Genomic DNA, 27450 nt, shown 5'->3' with positions numbered 1-27450 from the left:
TCCAATAATGTGATATAAATGGATACACTGCTTCATAAATCTTCCAGAGCTCCTCATGCATTGCTTTGTCAAACCTACTTAGCATTTCCATATTCCTACCCAAAGGGGGAACAAGGAAGCTATGTATTCAGCAACTACTAAGGAAGATTGTTTTCAGATATGCAAGATATCATTGTACTCTAATTTGACAAGATTAGATTTATGGCGTGTTCTTGACACTCACTGCTATACAGTCTTCCATACAGAAGCATTAAACTGGCTGAATTTTCCAAAGCAGAAGTCGAGCTTTAAATGTCACTTTTATTTCCTTAGATGATGTGATGAAATGAAAACCCCATCCAAGCTGTGCGAATATATGGCTTGGGTGGAGCCCAGAGCATTTCATTCTCTTTTCTAACTATCAGAATGGCTAGGCCTGGAAGTTTCTAGCTTCCATGCCATTGAATCTTCTGAAGCCCAGACCTTGCAGCCTACAGTTTCCAGCCTGTCTGCTAAACTAGGCCTAGAATGTTCCAGCTTTCAAGACTTACTGCTGAATACACTCTCTTTCTAGGACTTTCTGAACTTTGGTTGGTTCAGTTCAGCTGTTCTGGTTCAAATTCCTCTCCCAGCTGATTGATTCAAGTTGGCTTCTCTCAGCTTCTGACTGAATTGTACTTCTTAGAAAGACTGGCTCTGAACTGCTCTGAACTGCAATGAACTTCAAGGACTGAACTTACGTATCTCTCCCTCACTACTTTTTAACTAGACTCTCTTTTCTACCTGTTTTTGTGAGAGTTAGACATACCCTATATTCTGTCATATCTTTTCCCTGATTTGTCCCTTTGTCTGTTCCTCAATTAGAAGTCATTCTTTGGGATTAAAGATGTGTACAAATGTCATGTCTCTTTTCTAGCCAGACCTATAAAAGTTGTGTGGCATGTCTGCATTCGAGCTGGATCATATCTTTGGGTGTAATCCCTTGCCAGAGCAGCCATGTTGCTGGATTCAAGTTCCTCTGTACCTATAGATTCCTCTGCCATATAGATGCTGTTTCTATTATTATTTAAATCTGAGCAAGACCAGTTATAAGCATTTGTAATTATGTATTGGGCCATTATGAATATTTACATGTTAAAATTACGACACACACCTTTTTTGGGGGGGTGGCTGGAGAGATGGTTAAGAGCACTGACAGCTCTTCCAGAGGTCCTGAGTTCAATTCCCAGCAACCACATGGTGGCTCACAACCATCTGTAATGAGATCTGATGGCCTCTTCTGGTGTGTCTGAAGGCACCTACATTCTACTAATATATAGTAAATAAAGAAATCTTTTTAAAAAATTACGAGAAAAACTCTGTGAGTTTTGAAGTAGGATTACCTTTGTATTTCTTAATACTACCTATTGCTGACTCAGGCTCTATATGCTATTCAGCAAGAACCTTACCAGTCAATACTATATGTTATTAGAAAGCCATGGCTGGAGGTATTGTTTGTAGTGTCTCTAATAAAAGTGTAACATATCATGGAAAATATGGCCCGACAATAAAGTTTAAGACCTCTGTCAAAGAAAAATGCATCCAAATTAATAGGAAGATATTTAACCTAAAATTGTGTTAGGGTTAAAAAGCATAAAAGTTTATATCCTTTTGTATTCCAAATAAAAATTGTAAAATAAGTTATTTAGTCATATGAGTTTATAAAATATTACAAGTCACAATATAATTACCAACTCCTAAATTAATAATACTCCATGTATTAAATATTTAGTAAAACATCATGAATTTATATTTATTCCTAGGATTTTAATTTTTTATTTTATTTTCCACTTGTCATCTTGCATATGTATACGTATATACATATGTTTATGGATGTGTGTTCATATGATATTTTATATATGTGAATTTATACATAATACTGTATGCTGAATTACTAAAGTAATAAAATGAATTGTTAGATGCAATGTAAGGTGTCACTTATATTTTAGTTTGAAATTAGTTATATCGAGAGCAAAGAAAAGGATTTTTTATTATTAGTATCTGAAGTATCTAGTATTTAAAGTTCAATCTGAGAGTGAAATTACTAGTGATATATATTTATATATGTAATATATATATTATATATTATATATATATTATATATTACATATGTATTATATATATAGTACATATATATTATATATATATTATATATATATATATATATATTACATATGTTACTTGACAAATGTTCAGAATTTAAAAACATGTATGGGCCAAACTCAGAGAGGGACTCATTAGCAAACATAGAGTAATATATCCAATGTCTTGAAATGAGTTCCTAGAATGTAAAATAAGCTTACGAACTTAGAAAATCAAAACCTTCAAGGATGATACCCTCCACTGACACAATCATTGTTTTAGTACTGAATTCACACTTTCTGAGAACATGGACAATATAGGATATGCATATATTTCATATGTATATTTTTGCACAATGAAGTATGTGAATTTTTTCTATGAGGTTTTTTTCTATGAGAATTGGCCTCCCAGGAGTGCTAACACACCTAAAATCACAGCTCTCTAAACCCCATTAATGCCCAGAGGATGCTGGTCTCTGAAGAGTGCTGACACACCTAAGATCACAGGCTCACAGGCCCACAGGAGGGACAGCTCCAGTGAGAGATAGCATGACCAACTATCACCAGAGATAACCTGATGTTGAGATACAAGCACAAGAACCTAAGCAACAGAAACTAAGTCTACTTGGCATCATCAGAAACCAGTTTTCCCTCCACAGCAAGCCCCTTATATCCCAACACTCCTGAAAAGCAAGATTCAGATTTGAAATCACATCTCATGGTGATGAAGGAAGAATTTAAGAAGGACATAAATAAGTATCTTAAAGAAGTACAGAAGAACCCAGGTAGTCAGGTAGATGCCCTTAAAGAGGAAACACAGAAATCTCTTAAAGAATTACAGAAAAAACAAAACCAAACAGGAGAAGGAATTGAACAGCCTTCTAGAATCTAAAAATGGAAATAAAAACAATAAAGAAATCACAAAGGGAGACGACCCTGGGGGGGGGCAGGGAAAATAATAGGAGCCATAGGCACAAGCATCCCCAACAGAATACAAGAGATAGTAGAGAGAATCTCAGGGTTATAAGATACCATAGAAAACATTGACACAACAGTTAAAAAATGCAAAATGCAAAAGCTCTTAACCCAAAACATCCAAGAAATCCAGGACACAATGAGAAGACCAAACCTAGAGTAATAGGTATAGAAGAGAATGAAGACTCCCAAATTAGAGGGCCAGTAAATATCTTCAACAAAATTATAGAAGAAAACTTCCCTAACCTAAGGAAAAAGATGCTCATGAAAATTCAAGAAGCGTACAAAACTTCAAATAGATTGGACCTGAAAAGAAATTTCTCCCATCACATAATAATCAAAATAACAAGCGCACAAAACAAAGAACAAATATTAAAAGCATTAAGGGGAAAAAGGTCAAGTAACATATAAAAGCAGACCTATCATAATTGCACTAGACTTCTCACCAGAGACTATGAAAGCTAGAAGATCCTGGGTAGATGTCATGCAGACGCTAAGAGAAGACAAACGCTACAATACTCAGCCAAACTATATATATTCACCCCATTCACCCCACCAGAACTCTAAACTTCTTGGGGCCTCCAGACTCTTGAGCATTAGGTACATTTTCTCTGACTGAAACCAGACCTGGGAGTCCTCTACTGTATATGTGTTGGAGGCCTCATCTCAGCTAGTGTATGCTGCCTGATTGATGATCCAGTGTCTACGAGATGTCAGGGGTCCAATTCAATTGAGACTGCTGGCCCTCCTATAGATTTGCCCTTCTCCTTTGCTTCCTCCAGCTTTCCCCTTATTTAACCAGAGGGGTCCGCAGCTTCTATTCATTGGTTGGGTGCACATATCGGCAACTGACTCCTTCAACAGCTTGTTAGGTCTTTTTATGAATGCTCTATACGTTCAGTAATAGTGTCAGTTGTTGGGGCTTCCCCTAGAGTTGGAACCCACTTTGGGCCTGTCGCTGCACCTTCTTTTTCTCATGCTCTTCACCATTTCCATCCCTGCATTTCTTTCCGACAGGAATAATTGTGGGTCAGAGCATTAGCTGTGGGATAGGAACCCTATCCCTCACTTGATGCCCTGTCTTTCCTCTGGAGTTGGATACAAAAAGTCCCCTCTCCCCACTATAGAGCTTTTCATCTAGGGTCCCTTTTTTTAAGTCCTGAGAGTCTATCATTCCCCAGGTCTCTGGTATATTCTAGAGGGTCTTCCCAACCACCTTCCTCCCAAGCTCACCTATTTCCATCTTTCTGCTGGTCCTCCAGGCTTCAGTCCTTTTCCTCCACCCAATTCCAGATCATGTTCCCCTTTCTCCTTTCCCATCCCCTTTTATTTCACTGTCACTCCATCCCTGTCCCCCGTGTTTGCTTTCTTCTCCATCCCAAATGGAACTGAGGCATCCTCACTTGGATTCTTCAGCTTGTTGACCTTTTGTGTTCTGTGGACAGTATCTTGGGTATTCTGTATTTTTAATTTTATTTTTATTTTGGCTAATATTCACATATTAGTGAGAACATACAGTGCCTGTCCTTTTGGGTCTGAATTACCTCACTCAGGGTGACATTTTCTAGTTCCATACATTTGTCTTCAAAGCTCAGGATATCTTCATTCTTAATAGCTGAATAATATTCCATTGTGTAAATGAAACACATGTTATGTATCCATTCTCTGTCATGGACCATCTGGGTTGATTCCAGCTTCTGGCTATCACTAATAGGACTGCTATGAACAGAGTGGAATGTGGAATGGTGGGGTATCTTTGGGGTATATTCCCAAGAGTGTTATTTCTGGACATTTAGGTAGGTCTGTTTTCAATTTTCTGAGGAACCTCCAAATCGATTTCCAGAGTGGTTGTAGCATTTTGCAATCCCACCAGCAATGAAGAAGTGTTCCTCTTTCTTCACATCCTTGACAGCATGTGTTGTCACCTGAGGTTTTGATCTTAGCCATTCTGAGTGTGTAAGGTGGAATCTCAGGGTCATTTTGATTTGCATTTCTCTGGTCACTAAGGACTTTGAACATTTCTTTAGGTGCTTCTCAGACACTTGAGCTTCCTCTGTTGTGAACTTTTGGTTTAGTTCTATACCTGATTTTTTCGATTGGGTAGTTTGTTGTTGTTGTTGTAAGCTTCTTGAGGTCTTTATACTTGGATGTTAGCCCCTATCAGATGTGCGGTTAGTGAAGAATTTTTTCCCAATCTGTTTGATGCTGATTTGTTTTATTGATTATAATTTTTGCCTTACAGAAATTTTCTAGTTTCATGATGTCACATTTATCAATTCTTGATCTTACACCTTGAGCCATTAGAATTCTGTTTATGAAACTCCTGCCTATGTTAATGAGTTCAAGGCTGTTCCTACGTTCTCTTCTGTTGGATTCAGTGTTTCTGGTTTTATGTTGAGGTGCTTGATCCACTTAGACATGAGCTTTGTGCATGGTCACAAATATGGGTCTATTTTCATTTTTCTATAAACAGAGAGCCAGTTCGACCAGCATTATTTACTGAAGATGCTTTCTTTTTCCCATTGTATATTTGTGGCTTCTTTGTCAAAGATCAAATGTGGTTTAATTTCTGGGTCTCCAAGTCTTTTTGATCAACCTGCTTGTCTCTATACCAATACCATGTAATTTTTTGTTGTTGTTGTTGTTTTGTTTTGGTTTTTTTTTGTTTTTTTGTTTTGTTTTGTTTTTTTTTTATCACTACTACTCTGTAGTAGAGCATGAGGTCAGGGATGTTGATTCCCACAGCCATTTTTTTTATTATGAACTTGAGTATTTCTTATATACATTTCGAGTGTTATTCCCTTTCCCGCTTTCCGGGCAAATATCCCCCTTCCCCCTTCCCTTTCTTATGGGTGTTCCCCTCCCCATCATCCCCCCGTTGCCGCCCTCCCCCCAACAGTCTAGTTCACTGGGGGTTCAGTCTTAGCAGGACCCAGGGATTCCCCTTCCGCTGGTGCTCTTACTAGGATATTCATTGCTACCTATGAGGTCAGAGTCCAGGGTCAGTCCATGTATAGTCTTTAGGTAGTGGCTTAGTCTCTGGAAGCTCTGGTTGCTTGGCATTGTTGTTCATATGGGGTCTCGAGCCCCTTCAAGCTCTTACAGTTCTTTCTCTGATTTCTTCAACGGCACAGCCATTCTTTTATTGTTAAGAATGGTTTTTGCTATTCTGTTTTTTGTTTGTTTGTTTGTTTGTTTTTGGCTTTCTTTCTTCCTTCCTTCCTTCCTTCCTTCCTTCCTTCCTTCCTTCCTTTCTTTCTTTCTTTCTTTTTTACCTTTCCAGATGAATTTTAGAATTGTTCTTTACATATCTTTGAAGAATTGTGTTGGGATTTTGATAGGGATTGCACTGAATCTGTAGAGGGCCTTTGGGAGGATAGCCATTTTTATTATGTTAATTCTGTCAATCCATGAGTATGGGAGATCTCTCTATTTTCTGAGATCTTCTTTGATTTCTTTCTCGAGAGAATTGAAGTTCTTATCATAGAAGTATTTCACTTGTTTTGTTAGAGTTACCCAAGATATTTTATATTTTCTATGTCTACTGTGAAAGGAATTGCTTCCCTAGTTTCTTTTTCAGTCTATCATTTATAAAAAAGAAGGCTACTGGTTTATTCAAGATAATTTTGTATCTGTCCAATGTGCTGAAGTTGTTTATCAGATGGAGAAGTTCTCTGGTAGAATTTTTGGGGTCACTTATATATAGTATCATATTCTCTACAAATAGTGCCAATCTGTATCCCCTTGATCTCTTATTAATTACCATAGATGGAGAAGTCAAGATATTCCATGACAAAAACAAATTTATACAATATCTTTTGACAAATCTTGCCCTACAAAGGATAATATATGGAAAACTCCAACACAAGGAGGGAAACTACCCCTAGAAACAGTAAGAAAGTAGTTTTCTTTCAATAGAAAACAAAAGAAAATAGCTATATGTACTGGCTAGTTTTGTGTGTCAACTTGACACAAGCTGGAGTTATCACAGAAAAGGAACCTCCGTTGTGGAAATGCCTTCATACGACTCAGTTGTAAATCATTTTCTCAACTAGTGGTCAAGGTGGGAGGACCCAGCCCCTTTGTGGGTGGTTCCATCCCTGGGCTGGTGATCTTGGGTTCTATAAAAAAGCAAGTTGAGCAAGCCAGGGGAAGCAAGCCAGTAAGAAACATCTCTCCATGGTCTCTATAACAGCTCCTGCTTCCTGACCTGCTTGAGTTCCAGTCCTGACTTCCTTTGGTGATGAAACAGCAATGTGTAATTGTAAGCTGAATAAACCCTTTCCTCCCCAACTTGCACTTTGGTCATGATGTTTGGGTAGGAATAGAAACCCTGACTAAGAAACCATACAAAGATATTTCTACCTGTAACAACAAAAATAAAATAGGAAACAAAATTTGCCTTCCCTTAATATCTCTTAATATCAATGGACTCAGTTCCTCAATAAACAGACAAAGACTGATAGACTGGATTGTAAACAGGACCCAGCAGAATGCAGTATACAGGAAACACACCTCAGTGAGAATGACAGGCATTACCACAGAGTAAAAGGCTGGAAAAAATCCAAGCCAATGATCCCAAGAAATAAGCCGGAGTAGCCATTACAGTATTGAAAAATTTTGACTTTCAACCAAAAGTTATCAAAAAAGATAAGGAAGCACATTTCATACTCAGTAAAGGAAAAATCTACCAAGATGAACTCTCAATTTTGAACATCTATGCTCCAAGTGCAAGGGCACTAAAAAAAATTGCTAAAGCTCAAATCACACATTTGTATCTCACACAAAATAGTAGGAGACTTTAACAACACACTCTGAGCAATGGAAACAGAAACTAAACAGAGACACAGAGAAACTAAGAGAAGTTATAAACCAAATGAATTTAAGTGATATCTATTGAACATTTTATCCTAATACAAAGGCATGTAGCTCCTTCTCAGCAACTCATGGTACCTTTTCCAAAATTGACTGCATAATCAGTCACAAAACAGGTCTCAACAGATACAAGAAAATTGAAATAATCCCATGCAACCTATAAGATCACCAAGGACTAAGATTGATCTTCAATTGTAACAAAAACATCAGAAAGTCCATATATATATGGAAGCTGAAAAATGCTCTAATCAATGATAAATTAGTCAAAGAAGAAATAAAGAAATTGAAGACATTTTAGACTTTAATGAAAATTAAGGCACAACATACTCAAACTTATACAACACAATGAAAGAATGGCTAAGAGGAAAACTCTTAACTCTGAGTGCCTCCAAAAGAAATTGGAGAGAGCATACACTAACAGCTTGATAGTAAATCTGAAAGGTCTAGAACAACAACAAAAAAAGTCAATAAACACAAGAGGAGTAGATGGCAGGAAATAATCGAACTTAGGGCTGAAATCAACCTAATAGAAACAGAAAGAACTATAGAAAGAATTAACAAAACCAAGAGTTGGTTCTTTGAGAAAAATCAATAAAATAGATAAACACTTGGCTAGACTAACAAGAGGGCACAGAGAGAGTATCTAAATTAAGAAAATCAGAAATGAAAGTGTGACATAACAACAGAAAGTTAGGAAATCCAAAAAAATCATTAGATGCTACGACAAAACCTATGCTCAAAAAACTGGGAAATCTGGATGAAATGGAAAATTTTCTAGAAAGATATTGGGTACCAAATTTAAATTAGGATCAGATAAACCATCTAAACAATTCCATAACCCCTAAAGAAATAGAAGCATTCCCTAAAATACTCCCAACATATAAAGTTCAGGACCAGATGGTTTGAGTGCAAATAGTCTCAGACCTTCAAAGAAGACCTAATACAAATACTCTTCAAACTATTACACAAAATAGGAACACAAGGAACACTACCCAGTGTATTCTATGAAGCCACAATTACACTTATACCTAAGCCACACAAACATCCAACAAAATAGAGAACTGAAGACCAATTTACTTTATGAATATCAGTGCAAAATACTCAATAAAATGCTTGCAAAACAAGTCTAAGAACACGAAAATTATCATTCAGTATGATGAAGTAATCTTCATCTCAGGGATGGACTGACGGCTCAATGTATGGATATCTACTGAAATATTCAACAATATAAACAAACTCAAAAATACAATGCACTTGACCATTTCATTAGATGCTGGAAAAAAGCATTTGTAAAAATTCAACAGCCCTTCATGAGAAAAGTCTTGGAAAGATCAGGAATTTAAAGCCCATACATAAGCATACAAAAAGCAGTTTACAACAAAACAGTAGCCACCATCAAACTAAATGGAGAGAAACTTGAAGCAATCACATGAAAATCAGGGAGTAGTGAAGGCTGCCAACTGTCTCTCTGTACCTATTCAATATAGTACTCAAAGTCCTAGCCAGAGCAATTAGACCACAAAAGGAGGTTAAAGAGATACAAATTGGAAAGGAAGAATTCAAAATATCATTAGTTGCAGAAGATATGGTAGTATACTTAAGTGATCCCAAAAATTGAGAAACATCTGCAAAGTGGCTGGATATAAAATTAACTCAAACATCTTCTCAAAGGGTAAACTGGCTGATAAAGAAATTAGGGAAATGATACCCTTCACAATAGTCACAAATAATAAAAACACTTCTGTGTGACTAAAAATTAGCAAGTGAAAGATCTATATGACAAGGACTTCAAGTCCCTGAAGAAAGAAATTAACAAAGATCTCACAAGATAGAAAAATCTCCCATGCTTATGGATTGGCAGAAGTAGAGTAAAAATGGCCTTCTTGCTGAAAGCAATCTACAGATTCAATGACATTCCAATCAAAGTTCCAACTCAAAACTTCATAAAGTTAGAAAGAACAATTTTCAAATCCATTTGGAATAAAAAAAATCAGCATAGTGAAAAACTATTCTGAACAATGAAAGATTGTCTGGGGAAATCACCATCCCTGACCTTAAGCTTGATTACAGAGCAATAGTGATAAAAGCTGTATGGGCACTGTCATTAGAACAAAACTACAATGAGCAGATTGGGAAAAGATCTTTACAAAATCCTACATCTGTTAGAGGGTTAATATTCAATATATCCAAGGAACAAAAGAAGTTAGACTCCAAAGAGAAAAATAACCCTATTAAAATGGGGTACAGAGCTAAACCAGAATTCTCAGCTGAGTAATACAGAATGGCTAAGAAGCACCTAAAGAAATGTTTACCATCATTCATCATCAGGGAAATGCAAATCAAAACAACCCTGAGATCCCACCTCACTCCAGTCAGAATGGGGAGAATAAAATCTCAGGTGACAGCAGATGCTGACAGGAATGTGGAGAAAGAGAAATACTCTTCCATTGTTGGTGGGATTGTAAGTTGGTACAACCAATCTGGAAAGCAGTGTGGTGGTTTCTCAGAAAATTGGACATAGTACTACCTGAGGACCAAACAATACTACTCCTGGGCCTATATCCAAAAGATGCTCCAGTATATAACAAGGACACATGCTCCACTATGTTCATTGCAGCTTTATTTATAATAGCCTGAAACTGTAAAGAACCCAGATGCCCTTCAACAGAGGAATGGATTCAGAAAATGTGGTACATTTATACAATGGAGTACTACTCTGCTCTTAAAAACAATGACTTCATGAAAATCTTAGGCAAATGGATGATACTAGAACTTATCATCCTGAGTGAGGTAACCCAATCACAAAAGGACATAAACAGTATTCACTCACTGTTAAGTGGATATTAGCCCAAAAGTTGAGAATACCCTAGATACTATTCACAGAATATATGTAGCTCAAGAAGAAGGAAGACCAAAATACGGATGCCTCAGTTCTTCTTAGAAGGGAGGATGAAATGCTCATGGAAGGTAGAGAGTGGTTGGGATTTGGGACCAAGAAAGAAGAAGGAGGCAAAAGAAGGGGGCATGATCAGGTATGGAAGGAGACAAGGATGATATATAGAAGGTCATGAATTTGAAAGTAAGTATGTAACAATGGAGAATGGGGAACTGGGGGTAGCCACCAGCAAGTCCCAGGTGAGAAGAAAGCAAGAGGCTCCCAAGAACCTAGGGGGATGAGATTAAATGAAATGCCCCAAAAGGGGAGGGAGAACTTGTAGAGACCATATCCAGAGGTTAGGCAAGAGCCCTGTTTGGGAGATGGTGCTACCTACTCATCTACAAATTTTTAATTCAGAATGGCTCCTGTCTAACCTGTTTAAAGGAAATACAGGGACAAAATGTGGAGCAGAGACTGAAAAACACCAGAGACTTCCCAACCTGTGATTCAGCCCATATGCATACTGCCACCAATTCCAGACAATATTGCTGATGCCAAGATGTGTATGCTGAGAGCCTGCTATAATGCTCTCCTGAGAATCTCTGTCATTGTCTGACAAATACAAAAGCTAATGCTCATAGCCAAACATTGGACTGAGCATGTAGACCCTAGTGGAGGAGTTAAAGGACTGAAGGAGTTGATGGGGTTGGCAAGAACATAGGAACAACAAAAATATCAACCAATAACCCACCCCCAGAGCTCCCACAGACTAAACCATCAACCAAAGAGTTCATGTGGAGGAACCCATGGCTCCAGGAGCATATGTAATGGAGCATTGCCTTGCTGGGCATCAATGGGAGGAGAGGCTCTTGTTCCTGTGAAGACTTGAATCCCCAGTGCAGGGGAATGGCAGGGCATTGAGGACAATGGATAGGTGGGTGGGGGGAGTACCCTTATATAAGCTGGGTGAGGGGAGAGAGGATAGGGGTCCCAGAGGAGAAACTGGAAAGGGAATAATCTTTAAAATGTAAATACATAAAATATCCAATTTTACATGTCTAAGAAATAAAAAGCTATGTGAACTGCCACACTGACAAAGACAAATTAACTCATTCAGTGGCTTTAGTGGTCCCATCTGTCCATTTATTTAGTGGGGCTGATAAGGGACTATTTGAGGCAAGAAATCTACAGCAGTGACTGAAAAGGACTTGCTCCTCCTCTATGGAATTGTATTTCCACAATTCCAAGTCTTTTCTCTTATCAAGAATCTGTAACATCTGTGACATTTCAGCTGATGTGTCTTGAGATGCTATTTTTCAGCATCTGTCATTTGATTGTCTGAAGCTGTGAACCATGAATATAATATAAACTTCTTGGTGGTAGGAGCTAAAGTCTGTTATTTCATTTCCTCCATCTTTATGTGCAGTTTATTTGATTATACTATAGGAAAGTTGGGTAGAATTGTGGCCTGCTCTACTTCAAAATGGAACATTGATTGTGAGTCTATTTCTGTGTAGTTTTTGAAGGTGAATGGGGAATTTAGATTTGCAATCATTTGTTTATTTCACTGACTAAAGAAGCAAACAATATATTTTAGGTAAGAAGATATTGTGCTATTATATCCACACACTGTAATTATGGGACAACATGAACTCCAGCAGAATAATACACATTTTTGTTCTTAAACTTCTATATTTTTACTCTTAAAATTACTTCTGTAAAGGTTGCACACTTTGCACTCTGAATCAACTTGTAGGTTTAGTATCCACCACAGCATTTCTGAAATTCCATGGCCAACTTTTGGCCTCTGTCAAACTAATCTAATTGTCCGGCCAGAATCCCTTGTCTTTCCTGCATCAGTTTTCATTTCATTTCATTGTTTGCGATACTAGACTCAGAGAACTTGGTGAACTTTGAACTGCCATATTGATATAGGATGTGTAGATTTTTCTAAGTAAAACAAAAGTCTTTGTTACAAGACAATGTCAACCTTTCTCTGTTGTTCTTGATTCATTAGAGCAGATTTTGAAAACATAAGTGGACTCTCCATTAGCAGTGTTTACAAGCAGTAATTAAGTATTTCACTCAATTATTTATGTCATGTTTCTGAAATAGTCCAATAAGTACTTGCATATTGGTATCCTCTATTGAAATTATATAACAATTTGTTTTATTTCTCTTATGAGAATAAAATTGTCAATTTTAATATAAAATCTTTACAATACAAAGGGACAATGAAGACAGAAATTTATGCAAAATCATCCCATACAGTCACAGGTCTCTAATTTTCAGAACATGCAGCAATGAGAAAAACCCATAAAACACATTTTAATATGGTCAAGCAATTTATAATGGTCTTTGTGTTGTAAGGCTGTATACCAAGAACTTTTCTGAAATCAATTTGTAAGAGCAAAAGTTCTTTGGACTCCTGGGTTGTCTGGTTTAGAATGCAATCCAGAACATGTGAAATTTAAAGGTTGCAGCAGCTTGGTTTTCCACGACATTTCACTGCAATGTTACTGCTTTGGATACATAATAGATTAGTAAAATGTTTGCTTCCCCCGTGGGATTTCATTCCTGGTGTTTTGGTTGTGATGAGATCAATAATACTCAAATTTCCCTTTGGATTTAATAAGAATCTTACATATAAGTGAGAATAACCTCACCTCAGCTCCACAACTTTTGGCCACTGTTGCAACAGGTAGTAGCTTATAATGGCATTTCTTGCTTTCCTCTATTATTGCCTGTTTTACCCTCTACACCCTGTTTTCATTTTATTATGATCAAATAAGATCCTCTCCAGTGATAGTTTACATTCTATCTTGTGAGTAAACCAGTTCTCTCAGTAGTCAGGCTTTTTATTGAAAATATGGTGAAAGCCAAAATAAAACTTAGCTCCAGTAAGTGAGATATGAGAACAAATAGGTTCAAGTTCATTACATGTTGATCACATGAACACAAACACACACACACACACACACACACACACACATTTTTCTAAAGTATGTTTCAACAACTTTTTTTAACACCATGTTTTCTTTCTAGAAACACATTTTGTTATTCTACTCTGGTTTCTTCTGTACAATAATGATTGTTCACTGATTTTACTAATTGTGCACTAATGCTTCTCAAAATTTTGATCAAAATGGCTATGAGATATCTTCCTCCTCCAAAGTGATTAATTGAAAACCAGGTTTATTTAGTAAGCCTAATTATTTGTTAGTAATTTCTAAATATTTTTTATAATACTTATAAGAAGAAAGAAGTAAGAAAGGTGTGAGGTCATGATCATTATTTTGAATTATGGATGTGGGGGAAGAGAAATGTGAAGAAATAGAGAGGGACAAGGAAATAAAGAGGAAAGACAGGGAGAAAGTTATTTATTGCTTCCTTTTTTCATTAGTATATGCATGTTTTTATAGGGTACATATGTGGGGAAACTAACAGAAGTATAGAAATTGTATAATTGATTAAACGATTTCTTGTCTCCCCTCTTTTGCCAGAGAATATCTTGCAAACAGTACACCATTGCGCATAGAGTTTGTGACTAGCTGGGTATCTGTGTTTCTCCTTTGGCAGCATACAGAGTATCTTTATGTACCAAAGTTGTTAGAATGTAAATGTAAATGGTCTTAGTGAGCACTGAGTTGCTATCTTCAATTTTAATGGGTTGTGTGGTAGGTGTTATCTTTAACAAGGGGACCTTAGTGACATTTTGTTCAAACAATCTATTGTCTCACCAACAGTATTAGTTGTTTGGAGATTACAATTAGGCCTCTTCGACTAAAACCTCTCTTTCATGTAGCCCAATGCCAATATCAGAAGCTTTGTTTGGTGACAAGGAATGGACATTTGGGACACTGCCTCCCCCATAATTTGGCAATTTCATTTAGGTCACTTTCATAGATGTATATATTTTAGTAGATTTCTACTATATTAGGTTGCCAGTCTACCCATCAAATGCCCCATAATTTTAGCTCTCTTATCTTTTACTCCTTCCCACAGACACTGTTTCACGGAAACTAAGATCAATTATGATATAGAACCTCATGAAATAGGGAAGCTTCTGCCCAGCAAAGGATACTGTCCTTTGGACAAAGTGGCAGTCTACAAAATGGAAAAACAAGGTATTTAACAACTATGTATCAAATAGAGAGCTAATATCAAAAATGTATAATGACCTCAAGAAACTAGATATTAAGAAGACAAATAACCCGAGCTCAAATTACTCACAAAATAATTCTTTACTGTTCTTTTCATTTAAACTCTTTCTCCCATAGTTTAGTTTTTATTCATATTACATTCCAATCATACTACCCCTCCCTCCTTTCCTTCTACTCCTGTCCTTAAAAGTCCCTTTCAAATCACTCTTTCCCATTCTCCTTAGATAAGAAGAAGCCTATGTCTTAGATAGGGTTTCCATTGCTGTGAAGAAACATAATTGCTTCAAAGTCAACACCACTTGGTTGTCTTACACATTACCAACTCCAGCTTCATCTCAAGGTACAACCTTATGTATCTCTGGAACACAGCCTTTTTTTGCTTGCAGAAAACACTTCCCAGAAGGTTTCACCTCAGCGTTTCTGGTCTCTTCTTAATCATGGCTAATTTCTTAGCTTCAGATTACCAGCATTAATTGTCAATGTATATTGTTTCAATACATTCATTCTCTGACTAATATTTGCTGTTCTGAAATCTGCTCTTTAGATTGACTTTGAACTCAAAGATTTGCATTCCTGTCTCTTAAGTGCTGGGAGTAAAGGGACAATCGCTCAAGCTTGGACTTAAGCTTTTCTCTCCTTGGAACTTTCCCTGTATCAGGTTGGCCTTGCATTTGGACATGTGCTTGTATCTATTTCTTGGTATTCACAGCATGTGCCAGCATTCCTGGACCTAAGTTTTCATGACCACTCTGCCTTAAGACCCAGATCAAAAGATTTTATCATCCCATGTCAATATTCAGATCAAAATTCTATGTTTTTCAGTCTCAATATCCGGATCAAAGATGTGATTTCTTGAGTGTAGTTCATGCCAGATCAAAATTCCAAGTGGAAAAAAAAAACCAACGTAGTAATAAAACTTAACATTCCTATAGCAGTTGCAAACACATAAACAATAAACTTACTGGGTCGAATTTTGTCTTGAGGGTACTATTTCCTTAATTCCATTTAATGTCTTTGGACTCATGATCTAACTCAGTTGCACCACTTCCTGTAGTCACTGTAATACTTGAACCATTCATTTTGCATTTTTCTCTCTAAGTGTGCTATGCTTTATCAAGATGGGGTTCACAATAGTAAAGCACAGTGTAGAGTCTAAACTGGGTTGGTTACATTGTCAATGAAATTTATCTGAAACTCTTCAGCTAAGTCTCAAGCAGACTTCAGGCAGACTTTCTGAAGAAAGTAGCCACATTCTTCACCAAGTTACAACAAGAATAATCTCTAGGCAACATACTAAAATTCTTCTCCTATGATACATCATGAGCCAGGCCTCCACAGTTCAAATCACTTTCAGAATCAATATCTTCTACATTCCTACTAGGATGGCCCGCTAAACCCTATTCAATGCATTCCACTGCTCGACAAATACAAAATTACATAATCACTATAACTCCAAAATTCATGGCCAAGCCTTTCACATCTACACCCTACTTGTGGTACTGACTTCTGTCTTATGTTAGGCTTTCCATTGCTGTAAAGCCACACTAAGACTAGGGCTACTCTAATAAAGAAAAGCATTACTTGAGGCTGACTTCAATTTCACATTTTCTGTCCATTGTCATCATGGTAGGAAGAAAAGCAACATCTAAGCAGCCATGATACTGGGAGATCTGAGAAGTCTGAATGTTGACCTTAAGGCATCCTGTAGGAGACTGGCACTTTCACACAGGGCATATCTTGAGGGTAGGACTTCCAAGGCCATACTCTCGGTTTCATGCTTCCTCCAATGAGATCACATCTATTCCAACAAAGACACACCGACACCTCCTCATAATTTCTTGAAGTAGAACTATTCCAAATTTTCTGAGAACTGCCAAACTGATTTGAAAAGAGGTTATTCAAGTTTGGACTCCCCCAGCAATGGAGGAGTGTTCCCATTGCTCCACATCCCCACCAGTGTGTGCTGTCACTTGAGTTTTTGATCCTGTAGATTCTGATGAGGGCAGTATGGGATCTGAGTCATTTTGATTTGCATTTCCCTGATCACTAAGGAAGAAGAACTTCTCTTTAAGCATTTCTTGGACATTCAAGATACCTATGCTGTGAAATCTCTGTTTAGCTTTGTATCCCATTTTAAAATTTAGTTACATTGTTTCTTGATGTCTAATTCTTTTTGTATTCTTTCTATATTTTGTATATTAGTCTTATGTTGGATATAGGGTTCATGAAAATTCTTTCCCATTTTGTAGGCTTCCATTTTGTACTATTGATGTTGCTCTTAAGCTTTTCAGTTTAATGAAATTCAATTTATTAATTTTTGATCTTAGGATGTGAGCTATTAGTATTCTGTTTAAGAATTTATCTCCTGTACCAATGAGTTCAAGACAGGTTCTGATGTTCACTTCTAATAGATTTAGTTTGTCCAGTTTTATGTTGAGGTCTTTGACCCACTTGTGTTGCTGTAAAATTATATAAAAAATGTTTGTCTTTTATCCCTCACTAGATCCGCACTGTAGTGCCCCAAAATATCTGGTAGATTTTTTCATCTCATACATTCCAATTCCATGGTTGCCTAGTGTCTCCAGCTAATAGGCCTAGTGTCACATACTCTCTTGAACTTAAATTGCCACATGAAAGAACACACAACACAATAACCTCTGATCCAATTGATAATATATAATTTGCTAATCTAGACACACAAAGCCCTGTACACATCCATCCCTTAAAAATATTCATAACAACCTATAAAGGTGCAGAGATGATTCTTAACATCAGCCTCCATGTTCTCTCTGCTTTTCTCCCACCTTGCTTTAGTCTCCTCCTCTCTCTAAAACTTTTCTCCTGCCTATCCTTCCTTCTTGTCCAATGATAGGCCTTGTTCTTTCTTGTATCTGTCTTCACCGGTATGACATCCTACAGACTTGGACTTGAGTTCTATGCAGGGTCATAGATAAGGTTCTATTTGCATTTTACATATGCTAACACTCAGTTATAACAGCACCATTTGCTGAAGATGCTTTCATTTTCCAAACTCATTGTATGAGACCACAATCACCCTAATATCTAAATCACAAAAAGACTTAACAAAGGAAGAGTATTTCAGGCCAATTTCCCTTTATGGATATCAATGCAGAAATACTCAATAAAACACTCCCAAACTGAATCCAAGTACACATCAAAAACATCATCTACCATGATCAAGTAGGCTTCATCCCAGTGATGCAGTGATAACTCAATATATGAAGATCCATTACTATAATCCACCATATAAGCAAAGAAAAAGAAAAAAAGTCACATGATAATCTCATCAAGTGCTGAAAAAGTCTGAAAAATCCAACAGCACCTCATGTTAAATGTCTTGGAGAAATCAGGAAATACAAGGTTCATGTTGAAACATAATAAAATCAATACATAGCAAGTCAATAGCCAATATCAACTAAATGGAGAGAACTTTAAAGCAATTTCACTAAAATCAGGGATAAGACAAGTCTGCCCACTCTCTCCCTATCTAATCATCATAGTACTTGAAGATCTAGCCAGAGCAATAAGAGAACTAAAGGGCATTAAGGGGATACAAATTGGAAATGAAGAAGTCAAAGTATTGCTATTCACAGAGGATATGATAGTGTACATAAGTGTTCCCAAAAATTCTACCAGAGAACTCCCACAGCTGATAAACACCTTCAGAAAAGTAGCTGGATATACAATAAACATTAAAAATCAGTAGTTCTTTATATAAACTTAATATGGACTGAGAAAGAAATTCGGGAAATAAAATGCTTTATAATAGCAACAAACAAGATAAAATATCTTGGTGTGATGGTTTGCATATGCTTGGCCCAGGGGGTGGCACGATTAGAAAGTATGGCCTTGTTGGAGGAAGTGTGTCACTGTTGGGGTGGGCTTAGAGACTCTCCTTCTAGCTGCCCGAGGATGCTCAGTCTGTTCCTGGCTTCCTTCAGGTGAAGATGTAGAACTCAGCTCCTCCTGCACCATGCCTGCCTGGATGCTGCCATGTTCCAGCCTTGATGATAATGAACTGAACCTCTGAACCTGTAAGTCAGCCCCAATTAAATGTTGGCCTTTATAAAACTTACATTGGTCATGGTGTCGGTTCACAGCAATAAGACCCTAACTAAGACACTCAGTGTAATTCTAACCAAGCAAGCGAAAGATTAATATGACAAAAACTTGAAGTCTCTGAAGAAAGAAACTGAGAAATACATCAGAAGATGGATAGACCCCCCATGCTGCTCATGGATCAATAGGATTAGCATATTACAAGTGGACATCTTTAAAAAAACCAATTTATAGATTTAATTCAATTCCCATCAAAATTCCAAGAAAATTCTTTACAGACCTTGAAAGAGTAATTCTCAATTTCGTATAGAAAAACAAAAGCCCGGTGTAGCTAAAACAATCTTGTACAAAAATAGAAATTCAGACAGTATCCTGATTTTCGGCTATCCCACTGATTAATAGTAATAAAATCTACATGACATTGGCATAAAAACAGATAGGTTCATCCAGAAATAAACCCATATACCTATGGACACTTAATATTTGACAGAGAAGCCCAAAGCCATTCAATGGAAAGACAAAATACTTCTTTAAAAGAATTTAGCATTAAGAATAAAAAAAATGTATCAGGCATGGTGCTATGTGACTGAATCCCAGTCTTTTGAAGGTTGATGCAGGAAAAATGTCATATGGAACCTGGGTTACATAGAAAACGTCAGGTCAGCCAAAACTCTACATACCAAAATCTTACTTCTCCACTGAAAATGCAGAGAATGAAAAGAATAAAAGAAAGAAACGCTATGTCTATTGTTAACCACAAAGGACTATATGTATGTGTATATAATTATATAAAGCATACTTTACGCACAAATATATTACCTACATAAAGTAATTAAGCATGATACCTTCAGTTGTGCATTTTTCCATCCACTTCCATTTAGATTTATAAATGATTTTCATATATGTTAGATAGTTGCTATAACTGTAAGTTCTATTACTTCTTGGCCTTTTGGCTAAGATCAACTGTATAACTGTAAGTTCTATTTTTCTTAACATGAAGAAACAGAGTGCTATTTTGTATTGTGTATATCTTTCCTTACCAACATGAAAATTATCTGAGCAAAACAAAAGGAATATTTTTTTACAAAATATATACATAATGTCGTCATCTCTGAGGATCGGTTAGATGGTGAGAATTTTGGATTCTTTACATTATATAAAAAAAGCAGGAACTTCCTTAGATAAAGAATATTGCCACTTGAATGTGATGACCTGAGTTCAGTCCCAGGAAAGGAGAGAGGTGCCCATATTCAGGGAACTCAAATATAGGTACCTATAAAGAAAAATATGCACACATACAAGAAATGCATGAAAAAAGACAATTAAATAGCTTTAACAAAAGTAAGGCTATTTTTATGTAACAATAAATTATCAGTTTAATAGACTGTCGTAAACTTTCTGCAATGATTAAATTAAATTTAAAATTTTTTAACTACCGAAATTTTAGTTTTATATAGACTAGTCTAGATTGGTACTATATTGTAAGTCTTGCTCCCGAAACACAGCTAGTGCACTACCTGTGCTAGCTGAGTTCCTCTGAACTTACCATCCCCCATCTTCACAGTCATAAGCCCAGCTCTGGAAATTCAACTAATGTGGAAAATTCATAAGAGGATATTTAAAGATGAGTAGTTATAAGGACTTCTTGTAATCTTAAATTGACTTCCCAATCAGCCTCTTCTAGTGACTGATATGGAATTATATCATCAAGCATGCTGTGAAACTATTTAAATATTACACATTCAAATTTTTCTCTAACAACTTCTTTTTAAAACATGCTATTTTTCATCTCCTATTTCATAACACAATGTCCATACCTCTTTATAGCTCTTTTTCATATACTTATCTGTCTGACCTCAAGGACACAAATTATTCAAGTCCTTAACAGGGTCTGCACCTTAATGGGCTTTGTACCTCAAGCTTTGGAAATGTCCTCTGATGACATTCCTTTAAGAATTTGCTATTTCTTCCCACTTCAATAACACAAAGTAGATGCCTCTCTTATATCTTGCAAAGAGCCTTTTCCTGTACCTATTTTCCTAGCCTCAAGGACAGAGCTTAATCATGTTTTAATGAGATTCAGAACACCTATTTCAAAGTCATTTATGTAGTTTTGAAGTTTTTTTTTTCATCGCCTTACACAGAATTTTTTGGCAATATAAAGTGCAGAAATATTATGTATTAGAATGGGACAAGTCCGACATTATTTTATCATACCAAATGTCTGAAAGGCAGCTTGAGACATGCAACAAGTAAAAGAAATGGTGAATTTAAATGTCTTTACTTTTTTAAATGACTCAGAATATTTCAGGACTCAGAGAAATTGGAGGAAAAAATGTCTTTCTTGAAAGATTTTGCTCTTATCACATGTCCACAAGAAATAAGGACTAGGAAAAATCTATATATTCTAATAATTAAGTTTTGAGCAATGTTCCTAGGCAGCTACATAGTTATTAGTGCCTGATAGTCACTGTTGGGAAGCAAAGTGATAGAATATTTATCTCTGAACTGGGGAGGACCACACCTTCCCAGCTGAAACTTAAAAGATAAAGAAAGGATGAGAGTATTTCTGTCTTTGCAACATGAAACTTAAAAAAATCATTGTTTTGATATACACCTATTCTGCAGGTTTAAATGAGAGAGATATCAATCAATGTATGTGTAGGATTAAAGTGGTTGAAAGACTGTTAGTGGAGAACATCATCAACATAGTAAGAACTGTCTTTTTTCTACCCACCTTCCACCATGGTTTGGTTTATTTACTGCTGGCCGTCATATTAGAGGAAATGAGAATGAGCAACATTTTAACCTTCCATCCTGTGGTTGATTGAAGTCAAAGAAGAAAGATTTAGTTCAAAGTCAATCTCTGAATTCTAGTGAGTGACAGAGGGTTAGACATTTTCTTACCTTAAAAACTGAAAATTGGCTAGGATGATTGCAATGCCCATTTGAAGGAGCCAAAAATAAGCAAAAATTTCTTTTTTTATTTCAGTGTGTGTGTGTGTGTGTGTACGTGTGTGTGTGTGTGTGTGTGTGTGTGTGTGTGTGTGATGCTCATGTACCTAGTTCACTAGAATTAGAATTACAAATATCTGTGAAGCACCATGTGGGTGAACCTAGGCACACTGAAATACCAGCAAGGCCTTTTAACTTCCAAGCCATCCTTATAACCCCAGCAACTGTATTGTTATCTATTTCAAGTACCTGAAACCTATGTTAAATTATACCAGTGCCAAAAAGTTTAGATTTAGCAAAATAATTGCCTGTAATTCCTTACAGTACACTCTATCACCCCTGTTTTTATTACATGGATCATATTTAATTGCACTGACTTCAATGCCCTGCATTTTTGTAGAATTATAAGAGCAAATTTTACAGTGATTACTTACATTATCTTCTTTCCATGTAAATGATATCCAAGTCACATGACTTCTAGAAAAGTATAAAACTCAGTAGTCAGGAAATTCATATTGTCCATGTGTAATAACTATTCCTAATTTCTGTTAACAGCTTGGAATTTCTACATAAAAGATAATAATTAAGTTTTAAATCTGATTTTCTTCATTCTCATCCCCCCTTCCAAAATGTCAGTATAAAAAAGACATTTTATATAATATTGTCTGATACTGTGTGCCAACACAAGCTAGAGTCAACAGAGATGAGAGCCTCAATTATGAAAATGCCTCCATAAGATCCAGATCTAAGGCATTTTCTCCATCAATGATCAATGAAGGATGGACCTATACATTTTGAGAAAGGCATAAACCATTGTGGTGGTGCCAACCCTGGGCTGGTGGTCCCTAGATATTATAAAAAGGCAGACAGAGAAATCTATGTGCAGCAAGCCTGGAAACAGCGTTAGTTTATGGCCTCTGCATCAGCTCCTGCCTCCAAGTTTTCACCATTTGAGTTTCTGCCCTCACTTCCTTTGGTGATGAACACCAATGTAGAAATATAAGCTGAATAAGCCCTTTCTGCCCCAACTTCCTTTTTTGTCATAATGCTTTATCACAGCAATAGAAACCCTAACAAGACAGCCTCATACTTTTATCAGATGTTCTAGAATGCTGGACCAGTCACTGGGAAGGAACCAGTGAAAACTGAAATGAATTCATTGTGGAAACTGGCATTTGCTTTTGTTTATGTTTTTTTCCAAACAACTAAAGCTACATATAGAGCCCTGTTATTTGGAATATGGTATGGAAAACTCAGAAATATTTGAGTGGCTGAAAAATGTAAATTGTGAATAAAAAAAGCCAAGAAAGGAGTCATGAATTGTTCAACAGTCACTTACTGTGATATTTATTAACAATTATAATTGTAGTCACAATAATTTTCTTATGTTAGTGCTAAGAGAAGGAAACATTCTGGAGCAAATATTGTTACTAGATACAGCGAATGAATTATTATTTTGCATACTTTTCTTAAAAATGCTTAAAATCAAGACAACATTCCATTCCTATAATGTGATAAATCTAAAGATTTTACATAGGACAATATACAGTCTCTATCAGATGTTATTTATCCTATAATACAGAGAATGAATAAATTTCAAAGAGTACCGTATTTTAGGGCTTATAATTGTTAGGAAGTGTATGTCGAGTTTCCTGAGAAATAGACTCTGAATTGTAAAATGTTAAATATGACAATTAGGAGCATTCTAAGTAATATTACCCATAATTAAGTGGGAGAAACAGGACTGAAAATGAATATTTTAGGACTATTTTGTGATTTATTTATTTAGTGAATATGAGTACAGTATAGCTCTCTTAGACACACCAGAAAAGGGCATCAGATCTTATTACCAATGTTTATGAGCCACCATGTGGTTGCTGGGATTTGAACACAGGGCCTCTGGAAGAGTAGTTAATGCTTTTTATATTTTTATTGGATATTTTTTATTTACATTTCAAATGTTATTCCATTTCCCGGTGTCTTGTCAATAAGCCCTCTATCCCCTCCCTCTTCCCTTCTATATGGGTGTTCTCTTTCTCATTCACCCCCCTTCTTGACCCCCTCCCCCATACTGGGCATCCAACCTTGGCAGGAACAAGGGCTTCTCCTTCTTTTGGTGTCCAAGAAGGTCATCCTCTGCTACATATGCAGTTGGAGCCCAGGGTCAGTCCATGTATAGTCTTTGGGGAGTGGTTTAGTCCCTGGGAACTCTGGTTCATTGGCATTGTTGTTCTTATGGGATTGTAAGCCCCTTCAAATCTTTCAATCCTTTCTCTAATTTCTCAAACAAGGGTCCCGTTCTCAGTTCAATGTTTGCTGCTAGCATTCACCTCTGTATTTGACAAGCTCTGGCTGTGTCTCTCCAGAGATATCTATATCTGGTCCTTTTCAGCACACATTTTTTGGCTTCATCGATCTTATCTAGTTTTGGTGAGTATATATAAATGGGCCAAATGTCGGTTAGGCTCTGAATGGCTATTCCTTCAGTCTCTGCTCTAAACTTTGCCTCCATATCCCCTCCTATGAATATTTTTGCATTTCCCTGATGACTAAGGATTTTCAACATTTAAAAGTATGTTAAGGTACTTCTCAGTCATTTGATTTTTCTCAGCTGAGAATTCTTTGTTTAACTCTGTACTCCATTTTTAAATAGGGTTATTTGGCTCTCTGGAGTCTAACTTCGAGAGTTCTTTGTATATTTTAGATATTAGCCCTCTATAAGATGTAGGATTAGTAAAGATCCCTTCAAAATCTGTCGGTTGCCATTTTGTCCTAATGATAGTGTCCTTTGCCTTACAGAAGCTTGGCAGTTTTATGAGGTCCCATTCGTCGATTCTTGATCTTAGAGCATAAACCACTGGTTCACTAAATGAAGAACTAGGATTTTGTGATAGCTCTTCACAATTATTTTGTACTACATAAAAGGGGAAGGAATTTATACTTGTACACAATTTTAACAGTTTGTGTATGGACTTTAGTAAGAATAGGAGTATAATTGAAATAAAAACATCTTATCAGCTACATCAAGTTTGTGTAGTCATTAGGGAAACATCTCTGAGCCCTGGGCAACATTCAGGGAGAAGGGAAAGAATGCCTTGTTCTTGGAAGAGGGTAGGGTTGGGGATTTCAACTGTGTCCAGTAGTAGCTTAGACAAGACATAGTAGTTTTAGAATCAATAGTTTCAAGGAAGATGATAAATATCAGATCTTATAACCATTTAAGCAAAATATAATTCTAAAATATGGGCTATCACATTTCAATCTTTCACTTTTTCTTAAAAAAATCTCAATGATCAACTGCTTTTCTTTTCTAACTTGAAGATCTAAATTTTATGATGTACTCTACAAAATATGTGTAATTTAGTCAATTAGTTTTTGAAGACATACCAAATATTTATAATTAAATTTTCAGATTAATTTGTATCCAGTCAGTAATTATAGTGTTGACTCTCTGGTTTGAATATCTTTTGTTGAACATTATCATTATAGCATAAGCAGGTAGAACAAATTATATTTCTAACTCTCAAGATCTTTGGTACAGACACTTACTTTATATTATGTCAAATTATCTAGTGACCAAACAGCATGAAGAAGAAGAGTTTGCAAGGTTAAAAACAAAGCTACATTCTGCTGTATATGCTTCTCTGCAATGTTTCCTTGTATTTAATTCAAAAGCTGACTTCTTATTAAAAATGAGCTATTATCAATATGTCTATGTGAATTCATAAATTAAAAATTGAGCAGTCACATAACTCATAGTAAGTTCTGCTTTATAGAATGATATATTGTCATTCCTATGTGATCCTTTATATCAGACAGAAGGAAGAAGGATTAATTATAGAATTGCCACTATTGGAAGCCACCTGTTCTTTATGATGAACATTGGCCTGAGTAACCTGTGCTTACAATTTGTAATTGTAGAACATTATGGATGAAAGAATGAAATGCCTATAATTTCACATGACTGACTTTGAAAACTCTAGAACTATAAAACCCTACCTGTCTATATAATAATACATTTCTTGATTTCATTAGGATAAACATCTTGGCACAAATTCAAAATTTTAATGTTAGAGGAATATTGAACTGTTTAGTCAGAGAATTGTAAATCTTTAATCAAAATACAACTTTGTCTTAATTAAAATTATCTATAATTTTTAAAATTTAGAGTAATTTTTCTCAATGTGTAAAATATAAGATACAGAGTTGTAATGTTTTCTTGGATAATATATATGGAGAGTATATATATATATATATATATATATATATATATATATATATACCCTAAAATTTTACTTGTCCTGATCTGACATCTGGATTTAGTTTGTCCTGTGTTAATTTAATGTTTTTGATATTTAGAAGGAGATAAAATGTTTAAAGTGGAATTAGCTTATTCAAGCCTTGAGAGAGTTAAAAACATTCATAGTACAAAAGTGAAATATAATGCTTTGCAGCTTTAATTTTGCTTTATGCTGTTTTTCACAAGCTATGTTCACCTAGCATAAGGAGAAAATGCAGGTCTTATTCTTATTCTATGCAAAGTTATTTAATTTGATCTGCTGGTGAAACATAATAAAGGAGATGTTTTAAATATTTTTTTTACCTCAAGAAGGCAGTATAGAATTTTGGTTAACTCTCAAATAACATTCAACCTGAATTATAGTAGCAATTTGTCTGTACCAAGGTTGACAGTAACAGAGAATATTCAGTCAACTCACACTTGGTCTCACCTGGTGTGGGAAGCTTAGTAGTTATCAAACCTCAATTCCTTTTTTTATCACTGTTTGATTAAGAATGTTAGTATCATGCATTCCTTGAAGCACATCAAGTACATACTTCAGTTAATTTATAATTAAAAGCAGTATATTAATTCATACAATATAAGATATGTTGAAGTATTGATGCTATTTATTAGATTCTCAAAGCTTAGAAAGATGAGTTGATCTTTATTGTTTCAAAGGACAGGATTTCACTATGTAGTCCTGCCTATCATAGAATTCAATATTTAGACTTCAAACTCATAGGGATCCATCTGCTTCTTCCTCCTAGTTTCTGGTGTATCTGTACAACCATGCTCAGTAAGTTGAGTATCCTTAATAGAATTATGTATTTCCTTTTTTAATTCTAGGACAATTCTAGGACAATTCTAGAAACTTGTCAACAGATTTCTTTATATAACTGGATTTATTTTGTTTTAATTACATCATTATTTTGTGTTTTAATGAACTCGAGAGTTATTGTGTTCTTTTGTATCCCTTTTATGAGCTTCTAGAAATGTCTAATATGATCTTCTTGGTTTTATCTTCAGGAACCATTTAGTTATAAATTCAACTTTAAAATGTGTTCTACCCATTGAAGGAATCTTAGAAAGGACTGAAAGAGCTTGAAGGGGCTTGAGATCCCATATGAACAACAAGGCCAACCA

Source organism: Rattus norvegicus, chromosome 4 (genome assembly GCF_021556685.1).
Source record: "Rattus norvegicus strain SHRSP/BbbUtx chromosome 4, alternate assembly SHRSP_T2T, whole genome shotgun sequence".
Classification (NCBI taxonomy): domain Eukaryota; kingdom Metazoa; phylum Chordata; class Mammalia; order Rodentia; family Muridae; genus Rattus; species Rattus norvegicus.
This window is presented reverse-complemented; position numbering follows the sequence as displayed.